The sequence below is a fragment of the Corvus moneduloides genome, chromosome 1 (genome assembly GCF_009650955.1).
Source record: "Corvus moneduloides isolate bCorMon1 chromosome 1, bCorMon1.pri, whole genome shotgun sequence".
NCBI classification, from domain to species: Eukaryota; Metazoa; Chordata; class Aves; order Passeriformes; family Corvidae; genus Corvus; species Corvus moneduloides.
Genome location: NC_045476.1, coordinates 48,814,474 through 48,832,330, shown reverse-complemented (window position 1 = coordinate 48,832,330; position 17,857 = coordinate 48,814,474). Strand labels below are relative to the sequence as shown.

Below are 17,857 nucleotides of genomic sequence, written 5' to 3'. Positions count from 1 at the left end.
AGCTGCCACTTCTGTAGTGCCTGCTGAGCAAATGTCTCCATGATGTATAAAGTATATTCATCCATAAAGTATGGAACTGTTGTGCCTAAATCTAACACTGCGAATCATTAGACATTCAACATCCTAGACCTAGTCACTGATGAATAAAAGAAAACGAGGTCAGGGCATGGAAGGCAGTCTCAGGGCTTCCCAATCAACTGCTTGATTTTACCTAATACATTGATCTACCTTACACTTTTTTGCATAAAAGTTTATCAATGCAATTGTTCCTAATGAAAATATTAAATACGGTGCCAAACTCATGAGCCAGAGGGCTATTTTTTTCAAGTTTTTCATTACCTGCTAAGTAAGTTAATTAAGGCAAATGAAACTCTAGTGTCATAAAACAACATCCTGTTCTAATTGAAGACAATGGCAAAACTGCCATTGACCTCCATGGGAACAGGTTCAGGCCCATAACTTTCATACATTGTATATTAAGCGACATAATCGGAAATACTATCTTCTCCTATTAAAATGAGATATAGATATAGCATGACAAGTAGCAGCACAGGGACTCTTCTGATTACTGTAATTAGAGGTATTTAATGACAGGTTAGGTATGTTTAATATGCAATTCCACATTGCTGTTACATTATCAGATTCTATTCATGATCTTTACATATAGCATAACTGAATTCAGAGGCAGATGAAGGTTCCCGATATTTCAAATTCAGCAGTTTTGCTGATTTAGCACCTTCTGAAGCATGCACCATGTGGTGAACAAACACTGCAAGCAAAGATGTTTTCCTCTGAGGTTTGCCAGGGATTTAAAATTTTAACACTTTCCTACTCTCCTTACAGATAGAAAAAGTGTTGCTATGCAGATACAAAGAGCTATGCAATCATTCTAATAGGTATAATTTCATTATCTCTGAGGAATTTAGGTATGGAGCCAACTCCATGTATTAGTTAATAACCAATCCATTACTTGATTAAGTGACTTACATGAAGAAAGCTTATCATCCACAGATTTGTCTGCTTGGAATTAAGTCATAACAAGATACTGAAAATATATGTTTTTCAGGTTTCAATATCTTACGTAAAAATCATTGTGCCAGATCACAATGAAATCTTCTGAAGAATAATAATATGGGTTAAAAATAGCAGATGCTGTAAAGGCATAAAACAATATAAAAATAACCTAAGGCACCACTAATTAAGCATGAGTCAGTGCTTCCAGTAAATTCATGGCAACTGCAAGCAACAGGAAAAGAACTGTCTATCTCAAAGCATTGCCAGCTTAGTGTATAAACTTGATCCAAAGGGGTTTAATGTCTCAGGTATTTAAGATTGCCAGTTCATATTCATATATACACTTGCCTTCTCTTGGGATTTTTCATTCTCCCCCCCACCTCACCTGTAGCTTCTTCAGAAAGTCATTACCATCTGATATAGTAATATTTAGAAATTATTATATGAGCTGGTATGTTTCTTTTCTTTCCATAGTGTTTGGAATGTATTTTGGCCAGGAAGCCTGAAGCTAAATACTCTGTCATTCATAAGCCATGCCAGGGATTCTTGGAAACACCTGCACCTTGCAGTTATGCAAATGCCTTTGAGATATGTCAGAACACTGTTTATTTGCACCATACCAACCACATGTCATCTGAATTAATTTTCACATTCTTGTCTTGATGGGACATGGCTCTGAATATAAAAATTGACACATGTGAGTGCAGTGTGGTTAAAGAGGTATTGATGCTTTGCCAAAATTATGCAACAGATCTTTGCTGGCCAGCAATACGATTAAACTAAGGTATCTTTGTGAGTTACATATTAACAGCACCAACGCACAAATATGTATATCCTTTCTCAGACATGCATCAAGAGATGAGTCCAAGAGTGATGTGAACGTGGTGAGAGTCAAAGATACAGCAGTACTAGAATAGTATCACAGTCTTGAATAAATGCAATACATCAATGCGTCCCAGCGCTGTCCTGCATAACAGCGAACACCTTGGGGTGAAAACCCCTGTGGACAGTTTCTTCACTCCTTTTTCAGCAATATCAGGTCACTTGGAGAGCAGAAATGAAGTGGAAGAAACCATGTTCACTTGTAGTCCTTCAAAACATCATTAATTTTTCTTTAAAAGATTCAGTAACATAACAGCAGCAGCTGGTGCTCGAATCAGTATTAGAGAAGATTCAAACCTGTACCTCAGGAAGGCTGCAGCAAGATTTGTTAATCTCCTGTGTTGTGGCTTCATGAACATAGATCTGAAGGCTATATTACTCAAAGATTGTCCTTTTTCTCTCAATCTCTCTCTCCTCCATATTTAGTTTTCTTTTGGTTTTGTGACACTAGCAAAGTAAAGCACTCTGTAGATGACTTATCTGAAAGCAGGACTGTAGGAGGAGAACCTGATACGCACATTTTTGTACATTTCATGCCATATATTTATCTAAAAGGGGTGGGGATGGCATACTGGTAGGCATAGTGCTTTTATCACACAGATTGCTAGCTGCATCTCTCAGTTTTCTATAAAAGAAAGCAAATAATGGTGTCAAGCTCAACACTTGTTTCTACATGTTCCTAAATCAAAGAGGAAAGCTGGGAGACAGATGATGATTTGTTTTCACTGCAAGGAATATCTGGGTATGTCTGGGTGTTGCTTGCAAAAGCACACCACTTCTGAGGGATGTGGGAAGCCCTGCCAGCCCAGTAGCCTCTCTGGACAGGAGAAGCTATCAAGTAAGGGACTCCAGATCACATGGGGCTTGTGAATGCATGGAAGAGCAAACCTTTGATCTATTATTTCGCAGAAAATACTGCCTTCTTTCCAAATAAGTTGAGCTCTGGATCTACTTTGGTCTTGTGATTGACTTCTGAGGGAGGTTTTTTCTCACTCTGGCACGTATGAAAGCTCTTGCTGTTTTCTGTGTGGGTTCTCTTAGGTCTTAAAACTCACACTTCAGCCTCTCTACAGAATTTATAGAACCTCCTCTCCTATTCATCTTCGTATTTTCATGAACTTTTAAATAATTGAAGTATCTGAGAAACATTTGCTCATTTCTAATGAGGTTTAAACCAGAAAGTTTCCAAGACAGTATTGGGTACAAACATAGATATACGTGTATAAATGCATCACACCAAAACCAGCATATTCTTGAGTGGCTTGGTTAAATTGACACATTACGGATAGTAGCTGCCTGCAGGATGATGTCCAGTTCCATGTTTGAAGCTGGACATATTCTCCTTAATTATAATAAAAATGTCACCTGGTTTTGTTACAGCTTCTGCCTGACCACGTTCTAATGTGCTCATGGCAAGGAAAATATTGCTTCCATTCCAATTGGCATAATGAGAAACTGCGTTTAATGTGTTGGCTTTAACACAGTATTTATCAGAACATTATCCTTTGAAACTGTCAGTTTATGGCATGATAATTAGATCTGGTACTTGAAACCTGTCAAGTAAAAGGAAGCTTTCTTCAATAATCGTATTCCTTTTCACTTCACAGGTGGAGCCTAATAAAGTGAACTGCTAAAAAGTATTGGGGCTGTAGGAGGCTTGGCATTTCAGTCAGTGCAACAAAGACTGTATCCCAAGAACTTGCTCACATTGTTTTTCCATATACAAGCCTTCTTCATGAGTAAATCCTCTCTTACAAACTGGAACTATAGACTATTGAGCAATAAAGGATGGAGGGAAAGAACATGATAGTGTAACTAATAAATAATAAATGCATGGATAATAGCTAAATATTAGTAGGAAATCTTAAATATTTATTTCGGTGCAGTATCTGTTGTTGAGTGAGATATAGTCTGGCTTGGCCTAACCTGCAGAGCTGACTGTCCCAGCTCACAAGAGAGAGGCCTCTTCAGTGTAAGTTCCCTAAGCACTAAGATAAACTCTTAGAAGTAACAGGTGAAGTGTTATTCCACCTCTGGAAATGGAAAGGTAAAAAGTTAATTAATTCTAAAATAAAGTCCATGCAGCAGATGTTGAGGGCATTGCACTACTGGCAATGATGACAGTTAAGGTAGTTAGACTGAAAATTACAAAATTATTTCTGAATATTAATTTGCTCAATAAATTGTTCCAATAAATAATCTTTAGACAAAACATGGTGAAAGAAAGCCTTCTTGAAGAGGTTAAGACTTTCAAAAGTTTAACTAATTCATTCCTTAATTCTGAATAGTAAGGCTAAGGAATAATACTGACGTTTTTCTATTGATACGTGGATTTTAGCATCACATCTTATTGTAAATTTTGTGACTTTGGGTATATTGTACATTTGATAGGCTGACAGTACATGAAGTATATTTTCCTTTTATTCATTTTTCTGAAACAAAAATATTAGAACTCTGAAGACTGGCAACATGGTATGTAATTTAAATTCCTTGCAATTTCTGTAGTTTTTTTAAAGGATGCATGCATTGATTCACTCCACATTTTAGGTTTAAATTATTGCCACAGTGATGGTTCACTTTAAAAATGTGATTAAGCAACTTTGATGACATTGACTTCCAACAAAAGTTAGGTTCTTAAGTGCTGAAAATACATCAGAAAAAAAGTCTCAACCCATGCAACACTGATGGCAGCAACTGATTGCTATTTTTAAAAATCTCAGTCTAAACTTGAATGAGTGCCTAGGTAAACATTCAGAACTTGGTTCATAAACTAAACTATGGGAAATCTGTCCTGAAAAACACCAGGGGTTTTGCCTACTAATATGCCCAAAGGTGTGCCTGAAGTCATTAGGGAACAAAGACCTGTCTGAGAAACATTATGAAGATTAATAACTGTGCATACAAGATTGGAAAGGAGCAAGCAGAGGGCATATTTCTTCTTGCCTGTATCTACCTGGGACTGGGATGAAAAATAAATCAAATCCAGGAAGGTTTCTGAAGAGGTTTTAGAAAAAAATTTAGAGTCGTAGCAGGGCAAGGGTAGTCCCAGTATAAGTACAAACAACCTTTCTTCCTACCTCCTAGAACATTTGAGAGAAATAAGACCTCCTCTGAAAAGGAGGCTGATGATAAGATACAAATGCAATATTATCATATTCATTTCAGTAACAGAATGAATTTTTCCTTGCTGGGATAACTGAGAAGTTTCCATTTTGAACATTTAGGCATATAAGATGATGAGGTGCATTAGAATGTGTTATCTGGGTTTAAGCCATCTTGTTTGTTAAAAAAATAGTGTTTCTTAAACAATTCCCACTTCAGGAATGTTTTACATACCTATGTGTAAATGGAAAACCTAGAGGAAGGCTCATAGCTCCTTGTGTCTTTATCCCATTGACTTTTAAGACACTAGGCAATAAATAAATTAATACTTTGTTCTTACACCTAGAAGATAAACAATTACCGCACACACATGCAGTACGGTGTGAGAAAGTGGAGTATCTTGGCAATTATTACAGAAAACACTTGAATTTCGTGTTCCAATGCATTATACCCTCTCATGTGGCTCATTTCTTGCTTGGAAGACTTAGCCCTCTGGGATGTACAGTAGAACTCCTGGAACAGAAAGGAAAAGAAAGAGATGTATGGATATAATGTGAGTCATGGATTGCACTTACTTGGTCTGAACTCTTTAAAATTGCTCAGGTCAGAAGTAACAGATAGAGGGAAATTGATTCTATCCGTTTAAAAGCAGTTTTTGTGAGTTACTGTAACAAACACTTGGCTGGTTTTATTCCTTTCATTAGAAACAATGGAAAGAAGTAGTATCTGCAGTTTACAGGGTCTTACTCTTCAGACCAAAGTCATCTAGAAGAGATCCAGAGTGGTTTTGGTTGTAACTGGCTGCAAACTATTGTGATGTGTGCATGCAAAGGGCAAAATAGAAGAATTTTTCCATACGCAGCTCATTTCATTGCAAAGTATAACTTCTTCTAACAAGCACCACCTTCTATCCACTGAAGGATTAATCAGACGGGTGCATATCGAAAGGATTTGACTCTGGCAGAAAACAGTCAAGGAGCCAGACATCAATTCTATTGGCAGACAGCTTTTTTGAAGCATTTGTCCACAGGGATAAATTCACCTTGGTTTGTAGAGGGAAATGCATGTAGCACATACCTTCTGTGCTTGAAGTGTTTGTCATTGTCTTTTAGTGAGGAATATGCCAGAGATGAGAAGATTTAGTTTTCATCAAAAGCTCTGCAGAACTGTCATCAGCAGAAGCTGTAGGGAAGACAAGATGGATCAAATGACATCCTTTGACACGGGCTTAATGCTCCCTTGACATGACAGCTAGTGGGGTGGGTCTGGTTTTGCAGCCAAGAGTATAATTCTTCTGAAAGATTAAAATAAGTTTCAGTACAGGATTAGGGCAAATCAGATTTCACAACAGGTTAGAAATTTCCAGAAAGAAGTTCTTTCTTACTTTGTATTGCTTTCCCCTTGGATTTTCTTTGTTTCTGTCATTATAATGTCAGAATCCAGAAGTTAGATGGAGAGACTCAATATGAAATACCTCTACTCTCTATGGCGATCATGGCATTTGCCCTCACGAAGTCCACTTTAGCTGGCTTTTTCTCTTTTCACATTTCCAGACCCTCTAATTTTTTTTGGATTCTAGTCTGCCCTTTAACAATATCATCTTCTTTTTTCATTCTCTCCCTGCGTTATCCAAAGAAGTGGAAAGATCCACACCATTTGCTGAATGATATCTAAGCTCTCCGAGAGACCACTAATTTTAACACTGACTTATGGGAAACAGTCTTAATGCTGAGTAGTGGTATTTGTGATACTGATAACATTTCTGAATGTCAGCTACAATCATTTGGCTCATAATTGGTTCTGATTACAACATTTATTTTCATCAGTTTCATTTTAGAACCTCTGTAGCATTAATAATAAAATGCACTGAATGTAAAAAGCATACCACTTTCTCTGCAGTGCTCCTGAGACGATTCTGTGGTGATCTTGGACATGAAAATATTCTGCTCCATTCCTGGACAGCAAGGAATATGTCGTAAGTAGTATATTTGTGACATCTTTCAACATCTTTAATAATTGATGCATTGTAGTATTATACAAGAAGCACAGGTGCTGTATAAGACAAGAGTCTTACAGCTGGAAATCAGTCTACAGGAGAAAAGCCTTCAAAATACAAACCTTTTACTGTCACCGTGGACAGAATACTGGACATTCACAACACACAAATGTCCAGGTTATAAACTTGCAAGCTGAATTAATGTGGCAGTTAAATTTACTAGTCTGAAAGCTGTACTTGTAAAATATTTATGAATACATGTGGTTGTCACTGCAAAGAAACTGCACTGTCAGCTCAACTTCTCTCCCTAATTGTTTCTTCTCCCTGTCTTCCCCCCACTGGAATGTATTCCATGAAATTCAAAACATGAGCCTTACCTTATTTAAAAAATACCTACATGGTAGGCACAAAAGAAAAAAATAAGAGCCATATTCATGATATTTTGATCACTGTTTTATCCACTCATAAAGGTTTCAATTTGGTATACCTTAATGGGAAATTAAATTCTTTTTCATGTCTGTATTTTCTTCAAATTAAAAAATGAACTGTGAAGAATGCTTTGAATTTTTTCCCCCAAAATTTAAACTTTTCAGTAAGTCATCCAGTGCACTGCTTTTACAAGTGCCCTGGATAGCTGCCTAACTGGGTTTTGTGGGAAAAGAGGGTTGAAAATTAGGCTGGAATGATTCAAAAATATGCTACATTCTTTAAATACGTATTGTACCTGTCCGTTTTCTTTGTCTCAAAGAGATCACAGCTTTCATATTTAAACAATGACTGATTCTATGTATATCTTGATCTTGTTTATGAACATTTCCATTACCGTGAAATGTCCTCATGTACATTTTGCAGGGCTCAGGAGCTAAACAGACTAAACAAGAAAGGAAGCACAAGGAAGAAACCTTATTGTTTCCTTACCTGACTGCAAATTGACATCAGTGTGACTTTTCTTCAAGAGGTGTTCAGGGCTGTATCCTTTCTTAATGTAATATTGAATTGGGGCAGGGAGGAGGGGGGAAAAACAAGAAATTGAAGTGTTAATTCTGGTCTTCAAGTTGCTCAGTTGTGATTGTGTGCACACAACAGGTACGACCACATTTATTTAGCACTTTTACATCTTCAAACACTGCAGCCCGAAGTACCAGTGTAATGGTACTGAAACTTGGGGCCCAGGGTGAAGGGATTCTCAGGTGAGCTTGGAGTAGTAGCTGTGGTCCCTACCAGCTGCATGTCCAACATTTCATCATCTCCAACAATTAAATAGCTCCAAAGTCAGGGCTGATATTGCTAAAACCAGTGCACTTTTGCCAATACATGTCCTACTAAACAGAGCCCACACACCACCAGACTCAGCAGCCTCTGCACCAGCTAGACCATGGGGTCTAGCTGGAGGAGAAGTGCAAAGTCCTGCACTTCATAAAGGGCATTGCAGGGTTCTGCAGCTGAAGAGGAATAATTCCATGCACCAATTACACACTGGGGGCCACCACCCAGAAAGCAGCTTGGTGGTAAAGGATTTCACAATCCCTGTGGACACCATGCTGAACATGAGCCAGCAATGTGCCAGGGTGGCTACAAAGGCTAACAGCATCCTGGGTTGCATCAGGAAGATGATAACCAGCAGGTTAAGAAAGGTAATTATTTTCCTCTACTCAGAACCAATGAGACCACACCTGAAGTGCTGTGTCCAGTTCTGGGCTCCCCTGTACACGATTGACTTGAGCACACCGGAGCAAGTTCAGAAAGGGGCCATGAAGACAATTAAAGGAAAAGAGCATCTGATGTGCAAGGAGAGGCTGAAAGGGAGGATTTTTCAGATTGAAGAAATCTCAGGATGATCAAACACTAAAACAAGTTTGCCCAGGGAGGTCACAGAATTTCCATCTCTGAAGATAATTGGAACTAGACTGGGCAATGTTGACTGTTCAATTAGCAAGCTGCCCCAGCTGACATTGCTCTGAGCAGGAGGGTTGGATTAGATCATCTCCAGAGGTTCCTCCCACCCTCAGTTTGTGATTCTGTGGTGGCCAGAGTTTGATCATGCTCCTTATGAACACTGGGATAAGTACAGATAGCATGGGTCAGATTTTGTGTAGCTATAATTTTGACCAGGGAAACCTGCATGTCTGTAGAAATCTGGACCTGGGAAAACCCTTCCAGAAAAGGTTTTGGCTCTTCTCAGTGCTTCTAGTACTGTGGATCCTTACAGTCTAGTTTGGCTTGTTCCCTCTTCACAGCAGTGCTGGGACGGCTGCTGACCCGCTCATCTGCACTGCTCTGTCTGAAAGAGAGGGACAGAGTTGTTTGGGGACCCATCCTCATGGAGTCTCATTCACCACAGTCCTGGCTGTGAAGCGAGCATCACCAAACACTGCAGACCATCTGGCACGCTTCTGAGCTGGCAAAATGCTGACTGAAGTGTGAGTAAAGAGCTCTGGCACGCCACTCTCTGAGAGCGCTCAAAGCAACATCCAATACAATACTGGCCCAACTGTGTGTGCTCTGCTGCACAGAAACTGCATATAATGAAATCCTTCTTGTATAACACAGCTGATGGATAGGGATAGATATATATTCACCAACTGACGTTTCCAGGGGTGAATATTACCAAAATCTTTTTTCACATTTAAACATGTGATATAGCTTTTTCCTCCACAGGAAAAAAAATTACTGCAAATGTCTGTGACACTTGAAAAATCAAAGTCTTCCAAAGTAATAAAGGCAATGCTCAGAAAATATTATGAACAGTAGCCCTACTACAGTATTTCCTTTAAAGAGACATCTGGGGTGAATTAGGGCGCTGCTCAGGCTGTGGCACTGCTACAGATGTCGAGGTGTAAACGTGTTTTGCAGGGACTGTAGATATGTGATCATGTATAATGCTTTTATTAGGAGCTCAAGCACTATATTTCCAGTAATATAAAGAATGACAGAGAAGAAAAGAAATACCTTCTGAGTTTGAATTACAGCCACATCTAATGAGCTCAGAGGTGTTTTTCACTCAACTTTGGTATTACTTTTCAACTCCTGCAGCTTAAATGAGCCTACTGATCATAACAGTAAATATGGGCTCAAAGAATATCCCAAGAGGTGTCATTAGTAACATATTACATCCTTTTCTAATTTGTACACTTACCAGGTTGCGGGATTTCACAGGACTGATGAAACCTCCAGAATTTCTTGTTTCCCTCAGCAGTCTACAATCACCCTTAGTCTGAATGACATGTATTATTTCCTTGTTGAACTTGTGATGTAGAGGTTTTAGTAAAAGATTTATTGTAAGGAAAACTACATGTTTTATTTCCAGCCTAATTGAATACATTATTGCTCTGAGTTTAAAAATGCTGCGGTGATATATTACACCTCAACACAACTGTACACATGAAATCTGCAGCAGGAAAGTTTATTGGACTACAAATCAGAATACAGCTGTTGATTAGGAGAGCCATATACCTTAAGTTGCAATATGTTACAATAAAGTTTTACTGTGTAATTCACAGTGGGAAATAAAATAAAAGTCTGATAACATAGTTAAGCAATACTTATTTTTACTGACTGGAATAAAGGCAGGTGCCAGAACTCAAATCCTCTCTGTTGTGTATGGATGATAAAAGGGCCATAATGGAATCTCCCTGTCATGGTTACACAGGAGATAGTGATAAACCTCCTTATCTCTGTAAGGATTAACTGCAGAACAGCTTCCAAGTTTGCCCTGGAATGGCAAGTCTGCTCTAAGCCATGTTTGTTGCTTGCTCAAGTATTTGGACACAGTACAGACAAGGTGCAGAGCAGCCAGGGGATATGGAATTCTCTCTTGGTTCAGCCTGTGCCCAGCAGGCAGGACTGCCATGCAGCTCAAGCCAGCGCTGCTGCCTCAGCCTCCCCGCGCCCTCCCCACTGGCTGTTAGGGCCTCAAGAGCCATGGAAATGCATGGATCAGGGGCTTCTCTGCTTTGCATCCATTTGGCCTCTTGTAACTCTCTGCAGCTGAATACCTGCAAAAATTGGTGCCAGCTCCCTTCTGCTGCTTATAGTAGTGCCCTTTCATGCTAAATTCAACAACAGAGATGCTGCATTGCTCTTTTCTGGAACTTTGGGGATGGGAAATAAGATGTCAGTAATAGATGATTTCTAAAGCAGATCTTTCTTCTAAGGTTTAAATGATGTCTACATCATTTTACTCTGGGTTGAATTTTTGAATAACATGAAATGTTAGCTTACACCCTTTCTCTCCCCTTATATCTCCTATCTAATTTCTTTTTTCCCAAGCGTATATTTCTAAGTAACAGTTGTTCAAATTGTAAACTGTCCTGCAGAGTATCAGAAGGTCTGGAACATCACACTGGCAAAGAGAAGCTGTAGCTGGCTCTGTGTGTTATGGCTTTTTGCCTGTTCATCACTCCTCCTGCTTTGTACCTGAGCTACCTCCTTAGTCTCAGTAGAGAGAAAGGAGGTGGGAAAAAAAGCGCCAAATAAAAATTTTCCAGAGGTCTGCAAAACACCTGGGCCTGATATCTAATATTGTGACAAATACAGAACCGTAACAAATTTAAGAACACTAAAGGTAAATTAATCACCCTGTGGAATTTATTATATAGATATATTAATTGGGCTGCAGTCCTACCTGATAGCACTGGGTCTAACTTAATTTGTGGTCATGAAATGTTTAATTCCATGTCATTAACGTTTGAGTTCAATGGGGGTCCTAAAAGGAAAGTGACACAGAAATTTTCCAGATAACAATATTTAAGACATTTTAATGAAAATAGTGCACCCTGTTAGCTTTAAGCATGTTGTCTCTACCAGGATAAGTTCTTTTCTTTTGCCAAAATCATAAGTCCAAGGATTATAACCCCACTAAATATCTACATGTCTACCTTTAGATGTTTGATGAGCCTGAGAGGAACTATTCATCTTTCCAAGCTCTTTATCCATCAAGTCCTACAAGATGATCCAACTGCTCAGCCTGTCAAAAGTTTGTCAGTCTTCCAATTCTCTTTCCAGTGGCATAAGATTTCCATTAAAAATAAAGCCCTCAAGCGTTCATTGCACACTTGAAATACGCTTCCATGATGAAGCAGAAGCCAGAGGGTTGTGAATTGCCCCTATAATTCCCATCTGAGTAGTGCCATCCTACACTCCCTTCCAGCATTTTCACTGCAGGCATTACTAGATCCTGCTTTTACTCTGCCAAATCTACATATTGTTAGCTACTACTGTTCCTTTTTTGTTTAAGTTTCTTTTCGTTGTTTGTCCTCTTTCATTGGTTTTTAATATAAAGTAACTTTTCCCTGTGCAGAGCATCTTTGTGTGTTTCTCTTGATGCACCAATTTTCTGAACTAACCTCCACCTATTGTTTTAAACAATCGATCCATGGGCTAAAATGGGAAAACAGAATAATCCCTCATTTAAATGATCAATGGAAAGGAATGACATGGGGAAAACGTTGATCACTGCTGCAGCCCTAATCATCCAAAGTGTTAGTGCAATTTAGAGACAGGAGGAGGGGAAGAGATTTACAACATTGGGAACTCCCAGGGAAGGAGGTCTGTAAGGAATGGCTCCCATATGGAACTGGAATGCTTTGTACACCCTGGCTTAGCAATTAAATTTACAAGGTGTTGCTAAGTAGCAGTACCCCTGTAAACTCAGCAAACGCTGGAAATGCTGTTACAAAACTAGAGACTTCTTTTATTGCTTCTCACGTTTCAATAGGGAGAAAGTCATTAGCAGAAGGCTGTTCTTTGTGCAGACTTCCCATTTGGAGAGTTGGGAGGTGTATTCTGATAAAAGATCTGTGAGATGATACAGCATGACCCTTTGGCAAATGCAGGTTTTTGTATAGGGAAGACAAAAATATGGAGCAAAACAAGTATATTGATCTAAATTAGGAAGTATGTGTCTAAAATGACTGGTCAGTCATTTACTTACACACCCACACGTATATACATATACATATGTACGTTTCCCCTTGGAACAAAAACTGCCTTTTAAATTCTTCTCAGTCAACTTTCACTGACAAACTTGCTTGACAGGCATCAGGGACCTGAGGCAAGCTTCAAAGGAAAAAGTAGCCATCACTCATGCTTCATTGGATTTCTATGACAGAATGATCAAATCCTGTAGAACCTGGCATAAGCACATCATTATCAAACCCTGCTTTAGCATTTCTTAACTGATCACGGAGGCTGAGGTCCTTGGTGACTCCTGTTTTCTGACACTGTTTGTAGTTATTTGACCTTTTCTCAGTGAATAATCCACACAAAAAGCCCTAATTACTTCCCCAGCTTTGAGCGGTCCAGCACTGTGAATAATCAATGACACTGATTTAGGTATTGCACAATCAGATGCTTATGGTGTTTAAAGAACATTTTCCATTGACCTGCCACAGCCGTAGGACAATACCGAGCGCTGAAGTTGCTGTTGTAATCACAAGCTGGCCAAGTGACCTTGGGGGTCTGAAGTTGATTACTAGGGCCTTGAATTGAACAGATACAATACATTTTTAATGATTTCTTAATTTTTATTTTCTTAAAGCAGCACTTAGTCAAGATGCATCTAGCAAGACACTGACAGAATCTCAGAGCAAGATTTGTCTATAAACATAGCTGAGTATTTTTTTCTTTCTTAATATCACCTAATTTTTATTTTGACTGCTAGAAAGCACAGTGACAGGAGGTATTTTGCCTTTAAAAAACAAACAAACAAACAAACAGTTGGGCATTTGAGTATCTCCTGCTTCAAAAGTATTCAAGGATGAAACTAGAACAGGAGAAAAGGAGAACAGAAATTGCCTAGATATTGCTATAGACTACAATGTCTGTGAGAGGAATAGGGTGTGGATTCCTAGAAATTATTCATTTTCTCATTCACTGGGTTCTTCTGCCCTGTTCACATAATGTGAAAATGCAGTTCATTATCCTGGGTTGTAAGGCTTAAGTCTACCACCTGCTCAGTTATTTCAGCTTGAAAAACTAAAAAGAGAGAGCAGTCCTATTTTGTTTTGTTTAGAATGAAAGCTTTGCAGAGATTTTTTTCTAAGGAGCCATTTGCTCAGGTAAAATTTATGATGGAATACCAGATCATTTGGGGGTGGCCGTAAATCACATGAATCTTCCACTAATGAGAGAAAATATGAAGTGTTTGGTGGGGATAGGCATAAAAACAGAAAAAAAAAGGAATTCTCTTCAGAAATTTCAGTCAAGCAAGAGAAAATTTTCCTCAGATACATTTTGGGGTTTTTTTAACAAAACCTGTCTGTGTCATTGAAAGGAGTATATTTCAGCAAAAGGCTCAAAGGTTTACCGGTGAACTTTGCAATACTCAGTGAAGAAATAAATCCCAAGCAGTTAGAAGGAAGCAGGGATCAGGGGGAACATAGTTTGAGGGAAGTCTGTGGGTAGCTCCAGCACCTTTCCTCTCCCAAAGCAGTAAGCTGGTGGGGTCAGTCCGAATATGCAAGCCCCTGAAGCAGAAATAGCAGGAAGAAACACTTATATTGTGGAGTTTTTTGTTCTTCCAGGCTTCCTGTCAGGACACGAAGAGGAAGACAAACAGAAATATATAATAAGAGCAAGGATATCTTATCAAATAAGAATCATCTTTGTCTCTGCAGTAGGAAAACCTGTCCTTTTCTCTCCTTTGAGGACACTGCTGCACTTCTGCCCCCCCTCAAATAAAATGTCTTCATAAGACACCTGCTTATGTTTTTGCATCCATCCTGATCAAGCCTAAGCAATGAAGTCTGAGGGAGTGGTTAAGAAAGTGCTTGTTGTAAAAAGTTCACATTGTGGAGGTATAAGATGGGCACAGCCTGCTTAGAGACCACTTTTGGAGATGCCAGACAAGCAGCATAAATAACATTAGCTGTCCTGAAAAGCTGGAACTCTCCACCTGTGTGGCTCTGCTGCAGATGACCAGGCAAGAGGAACTGCAGTACAAACTTCATCTTTTATCTGAGAGCTCTTTCCTCACTCAAAGGCAGAACAGGAGAGAAAATGCTTACCATAGAAGAGGAAAAACATAGTGCCGTAGCTAGTACGGCTCCTGAAGTGAAAACAGGCATGGCAGTAAGCTCATAAAGAGGGTGAAACAGTTGTTGGGGCAGCTGTCTTCTGTCCTGCTAATTCACATCTTTCCAGGGTACATTGTAGTCTCCTTAAATATACAAATTACTGTCAGATGTACTTGTCTGATCAGAGACTGCACAATCCAGACAGACATTGCAGGATGACGGGAGCAGAATTGTGCAATTTATAGACTAAAATATCCTGAAAGGAGAGGTAGAAAGTTCTTGTAATAACTTGGCCTTGGAGGTTTATACTGCTCCTAGTGATTTCACTTTGCTTAACCTCTCAAGGAAAATAAACTAACTTTCCAGTGATCTTTGCCAGTTAAGTTTGGTAAAATTTTTAGCACAAGCTGGTTTTGAACTCTGTCTCCAGTGAAATGGGTATGAACATGCATGGCTGTTTCATTAATATTTCCTACATGAAGAATGTTTAGACTCAAAAAATGTTTGTTTCTGGGGTGTCACAAACTGTACTAAAACTTTTTTTTTTCAATTGCCTTGTAAGTGGTCAACACACTAGTTACAAACTGATTCTGTCTGCAGTCAAAATTTTCCTTTTTTTTGGAAAGGATGTCTCTGAAACTAATTATTCTGAGCTGAAATAGTGTGCAGCAGTGCAATCTCTTTTTTCCATGATTGACCAAATCTGTGTGCTGTCAGCCTGCTAGCATATCAGTCGACTTCATTTCACCTCTCATTTGTCACGACATCCCTTTAGATGGTTGTACTGTGGGCAGAAACCAACTGAGCCTCAGATTCCCTGGAGAGGTACGGCTCTAGATGAAGATTAAGCTGCACTTGCTTTTCAGCAGTTTCTGACCAGGGAGAGTTTGAAAACAGGCTGTTTGTCTCTTTTCTCTGCAGTGACTCCATTTCTTTGTACCATATGGTTATATTTATGTGCTCTGTTGAGTGAGACCTTTAATGGCCTTTAAGTCAAGGATGGTGTCAGTGCCAGAGAAGGAGCAGTTTTCTAGACAAGCAGGAGGGCTGAGCTTGATTTTGGAGAAATGGCATTGTTTCTAAATGCCACTTCCTATCCTTAAAATCTTTTCATTCAAATACTGCTGAGCCTAATTTTACAAATAGGGGATGATTACAGTAGTTAGTGTTGACTAGGTGAACTTTTCTTAGTTGATATATGGACAAATGGTCTTTCCTCTGTGCAGGATTCACCAGTTTTAAACCAAGATGAGATAAAACTTAATTGAAATAAATATTCCAGCTCCCAGTCTCCTGATTGTTCTTTTCTAAATCAGATAAAAATGTGAATGAGGTACTTAGCCTTATTTTCCCCAAGATCAGAAATTCTCAAGTATTTTAATTTCTCAAGTCTTCAAATTGTGGGTAGCCTGCTACCTTCAGTAATTTCCTGAGACGAAAGAAGAATTAGCTTTTTCACAGGCTGCCGTGGCGGGTGTTAACATCAGAACAGCTGAGGACCAGGTGGCTGTTCAGCAGACTTCCTTAGGAAGGTGTGGATCTTTAGAAAGTCTGAAAATCAAAGAAAACCTTGCTAGTAATAAAAAAATAAGAACCTCTTTCCAAGCTATGAGTAGTCTTCTCCATGTAACTTTGTTACTAAGGAAATGATATCTAAATAGCAGGCGCTTCATTATCACATTCTCTGCTAGTGCTTAAGAGATAGTCACTGAATGTTTACACACACTGATATAAGATTGTTGATTCTGCTGAAAAATCGCATGTTAAGTAGTAATTCAGATGAATAACGTATTTTCAATTTATTGATTCCAGTCAAATAAAAGCTATGTGATTTCATAGTGGAAATACAAATACAGTGGCACATCTCAGGAATTCACAGGGAATCAGATCTGACCTCTTACACAGGTTGGTAGTTGCCTCCAGGCTAGATGATGACCCTTCATTCTGTAATAATCCTGGTAAACTCATTTACACAATAATTCTTAAAAGGTGCTGCTTGGATTTTTCAAAACTTTTGTGCAGTTGAACTATACATCAAGACCCTGGCCTGCTGCAGGAGGAGGGGAGTTTGTGCCTCTGCTCACTGACAAAAATCTGATGAAAGAACTGGCTTTCTTGTTTTATAGCAAGAGCGAAGACAAATCTTTCATATACCTCTTTCCCTTTACACCTCCTGTCCTATGCTTTGTTCTGGTTTGAGTCTTAATGGAGAACAGCACGTATCTACAACTGCTTCAAAAAGGCCTTAAAAAAAGCTTTTCACCATTTTATGCCTAATTTACATTTCTAAAAAATGCTTTTGAATCCTTTCAGAGAATAAATACTTTTTTTAAATGTATGCTTCCTAAATGTAATATTAGGAAGTATATGTTTCCTAAATATAATACCCTCATTTTTCTCCTACACATGAAATTTATTGTATCATCAGATCTGACTGAAATTTACAGTTACCCATAATGTTATTTTGATATATTTGATTTTTTTTTCATTGCATTGTGGAATAGAAAATGTGTTCATGGCTTTGTCCTATGAATATTTTCACAGGAATTTAATCAATAAAGGTTTTAACCAAGAAAGTTTGCAGTTCTTTTTTGACAGTCATCTCCCCAAATACTTAATCATTTTGGCAAAAATAATTTTTCCTCGAGATAAATTTCCCTTTCAAAGCTCATATAGCTTCTGCTTGCTCAGACAAACCAGTCCTGAGAATCATTTCATTTCATGAGCATGAGAATTCATATACATTTTCCCAACATGAATTTAAGTGCAGCCTTGCTGTGAAAGATTATTGTTTATACGCCTTTTTTAAAAAGCAAAGTGTACTTAGCAAGTGCCCTGGGCTTCATTT

General features: G+C 38.7%; 1 long non-coding RNA gene across 1 annotated transcript; it reads right to left on the bottom strand.

Annotated features, from left to right (window-relative positions):
- Positions 1–5,295: 5,295 nt before the first annotated feature.
- On the bottom strand, positions 5,296–7,994 carry LOC116448094. The gene is made up of 4 exons (XR_004241813.1): positions 7,913–7,994; positions 6,884–6,952; positions 6,076–6,180; positions 5,296–5,511 (listed from the first exon to the last, which is right to left on the bottom strand). It is a non-coding gene; the product is annotated as an uncharacterized LOC116448094 (long non-coding RNA).
- Positions 7,995–17,857: the final 9,863 nt, after the last annotated feature.